The sequence below is a fragment of the Chiloscyllium plagiosum genome, unplaced genomic scaffold (assembly GCF_037043375.1).
Source record: "Chiloscyllium plagiosum isolate Xiang-an unplaced genomic scaffold, Cpla_swu_hap1 HiC_scaffold_38, whole genome shotgun sequence".
NCBI classification, from domain to species: domain Eukaryota; kingdom Metazoa; phylum Chordata; class Chondrichthyes; order Orectolobiformes; family Hemiscylliidae; genus Chiloscyllium; species Chiloscyllium plagiosum.
Genome location: NW_028270176.1, coordinates 67,132,513 through 67,136,229, shown reverse-complemented (window position 1 = coordinate 67,136,229; position 3,717 = coordinate 67,132,513). Strand labels below are relative to the sequence as shown.

The window sequence follows — 3,717 nt, the reverse complement described above, 5'->3', positions numbered from 1 at the left end:
GGAAGCAAATTGTCATATGCAGCTGCTCTTTCCCACAGGTGACTCCAGATGTATAATACCGCGGTTGACTCTTAAATGTTCCATGGGAAATAACTGATGTACTAGGCATGAATAAATTTATTTTAAAAATCCCACTTTCCCGTTCATATTTTGAATCAATTGTCCATTAAATGTTGCAAACATACGCTCATCCATCACTTCCTCAGCAAGTTAATTGCACACGTAAAACACCTTCCTTAAAAAAAGCCTCCCATGACTTTAAAAAATAAACTCTGTCTTTTCATCTTAAACATATGCCTTCTCACCTTGAAATCCCCATCCTGAGAAAAGGCAGCTATCGTTAACTCTAACTTGCCTCTCAATAATTCATAAATTTCTGTCAGGTTGTTGTGGTTCTGTTCGCCGAGCTGGAAATTTTTGTTGCAAACGTTTCGTCCCCTGTCTAGGTGACATCCTCAGTGTTTGGGAGCCTCCTGTGAAGCGCTTATGTGGTGTTTCCTCCGGCATTTATAGTGGCCTGTCCCTGCCGCTTCCGGTTGTCAGTTTCAGCTGTCCGCTGTCGTGGCCTGTAAATTGGGTCCAGGTCGATGTGTTTGTTGATGGAGTTTGTGGATGAGTGCCATGCTTCTAGGAATTCCCTGGCTGTTCTTTGTTTGGCTTGCCCTATAATGGTAGTGTTGCCCCAGTCGAAATCATGTTGCTTGTCGTCTGCGTGTGTGGCTACTAAGGATAGCTGGTCGTGTCGTTTCGTGGCTCGTTGATGTTCATGGATGCGGATCGTTAGCTGTCTTCCTGTTTGTCCTATACAGTGTTTTGTGCAGTCCTTGCATGGGATTTTGTACACTACATTAGTTTTGCTCATGCTGGGTATCAGGTCCTTCGTTCTGGTGAGTTGTTGTCTGAGGGTGGCTGTTGGTTTGTGTGCTGTTATAAGTCCGAGTGGTCGCAGTAGTCTGGCTGTCAGTTCTGAAATGCTCCTGATGAATGGTAGTGTGGCTCGTCCTTTGGGTTGCGGTATGTCCTCGTTCCGTTGTCATTCTCTAAGGCATCTGTTGATGAAGTTGCGCGCGTATCCGTTTTTGGCGAATACCTTGTACATGTGTTCCTCTTCCTCTTTTTGCAGTTCTGGTGTGCTGCAGTGTGCCGGACTGACAACCGGAAGCGGCAGGGACAGGCGACTATAAATGCCGGAGGAAACACCACAGAAGCGCTTCACAGAGGGCTCCCAAGCACTGAGGATGTCACCAAGACAGGGGATGAAACGTCTGCAACAAAAATTTCCAGCTCGGCGAACAGGACCACAACAACGAGCATCCGAGCTACAAATCTTCTCCCAAATTCTGTCAGGTCGCCGTTCAAACCCCTAACCTAGAGTGAAAACAGTCTCAACTAGGAGACAGTGAGAACTGCAGATGAGAGATCAGAATCCAGAGTGTTGTGCTGGGATGCACAACAGGTCATGCAGCATTTGAGGAGCGAGAGAATCGACATTTCGGGGAAGAGCCTGATGAAGAACACTTGCGCAAAAAAAAAATTCTCCTGCTCCTGGGATGCTGCCTTCGCTGTTGTGGTTTTCCAGCACCCCGATCTCGAAGCTGAAAATAGTCTCAGCTTATCCAGCCTTTCATTATAACTCAAACCTTCCACACACAGCAACATGCGTGCATACTTTTTTGAAACTGTTCCAGCTGAATAATATCATTCCTACAACTGGGCGACCGGAACTGGACATAATACTGCAGAAGAGGCCTCATCAATGTCCTGCAAAGCTTCAACATAACGTCCCGACTCCTATACACGAAGGACTGAACAATGAAGGGAAGTATGTTAAATGCCTTTGAACCACCTTATCTGTAGGTGATGAAAACTACAAGGAATTATGCACCTGCACCCCGAGCTTCCGTGTTCTCCAACACTACGCAACTTGTTGTTGTACCAAAATGCAACACATTTATCCAGATTGAACTCCATGTTACATTTTTCAGTCCAACGACTCATTGGATGAAGATCCTTTTGAAACTTCGATAATCTTCCTTACTGTCTACAATTCTGGCGTCGCCTGCAAACCTACGAATCATTCCTGCAGTGAGTTCCACTGTTTTCTCATAGAGATCAATGATTCATATTTACTTGTAGTGGCCGTGATTTAGCAGTGTGCAGATCATACAACAGTTAGTCATGCAATTAACAATGAGGAAGAAAGCCGCAGACTGCAGGGAGATATTCAACAATTGGAAATAAAAATGGTGAAAGCAATTCATTCCAGGCAAGTTGGTGATAGTGAAGCAAGTTCAAACTTCAAACCAGCCGCCCTCGCTCCAGTTGTGGCACTCAGCTCTCTCAGCAAGATGCACTGTCGATTGCTATAAACGGGAAAACATTTTCCCTTCTGTCCCGCCTTTGACCATGAGCACTCCCAACCTCGGAATTACTTGCGCCTCTAAACCGTCATAGAAATACCGTGCATTCACCGGTTGTGTCACTGGAGTTTTCGAGTATCTCTGCGACCTCATTCCCATCCCGACTTCCAGTTGGATCTTCGCGACTGCGCCACTCAATTCCTCTGATTCTGGGGCTGGAAATTGGGACTATGTGGCAGCGTTGGTTACTGCCTTGTGTGGGGAAACTGGTGAAATAGCCGATGTTAAACTGCATTACTATTGAAGCATACATTTCAACAACACCTGCACTGTCCCCGGAGTTTTTGATGTTTTCGAGAAATCTATTTATCTCAGCCAACAGCATATAAATAATGGAATCACCACAGCCACTGGTGGAACCGATATTAAACGGTCAGCCCATTCTGAGTTCCCACATTTCTGCCACTGTTCGCTCATCACTGATATTGTGCATTTGGTGCGCTGCCTAACATTTCCTATGATACAGTACTTATTGCATGGTGCTCGTGTGCGCGTCTGTGGGACGCCGTGATCGTATAATGGTTAGTACTCTGCGTTGTGGCCGCAGTAACCTCGGTTCGAATCCGAGTCACGGCACTAATTGCTCTATCTGTCCCAGTTTTTGTGAAACACGAAGGAATCAGTTGTTTGAACATGGTAATTTTCTCCAAAGGTGATTATCTTTTCCCTTCAAATTCTGCTCGCTCACATCTCTGTGTTTCATATGTCCGAATTCAAATCCACCCGTTCTCAGAGATTTCTCTCCCTCCTTCGATCACTAACCGAACTTTCCGTCCCACACCCCCATTTCATTAATTTAGAGATGTCAGTGTTCGACTATGGTGTACAAAGTTAAAAATCACACAACACCAGGTTACAGTCTAACAGGTTTAACTGGGCACTAGTTTTGGGAGCGCTGCTCTTTCATCATGTGGTTGTGAAGTCATTTCCTATTTCATTAAGGCACTGCAGAATCAAACACTGACTCGCACATTGATACTCTTCACTCTGTGCTGCTGCGGTCACTGTTGCTGGGTGAACGTGCCCCAACCCCACCATAGGGACCTGCAGACCAGTTGCTTCATTTGCTTACCACTGTTGTGAGGCCAATCCTCAGGTAGCAGCTTTTACTGATATGGACTTGCGATTATTGGGAGTCAAGCTCAGGAAAATGACACAAGACAATATCGAGGAAAAGTGACTTCATTGAGAAAGATTAGTTTCATGGGTTTTCTGCAATGGCTGAGCACTATTACCACTAGACTGTTAATTCAGAAAATAAGCAAACGAACCAGGGACCCGGGTTTGACTCCAACCA

At 45.5% G+C, this 3,717-nt stretch overlaps 1 non-coding gene across 1 annotated transcript; it reads left to right on the top strand.

Moving 5' to 3' along the window:
* The first annotated feature begins 2,924 nt into the window (after nt 1-2,924).
* Nucleotides 2,925-2,996, top strand: trnah-gug (transfer RNA histidin (anticodon GUG)). Its single transcript has one exon. It is a non-coding gene; the product is annotated as a tRNA-His (tRNA).
* The last annotated feature ends 721 nt before the right edge of the window (nt 2,997-3,717 follow it).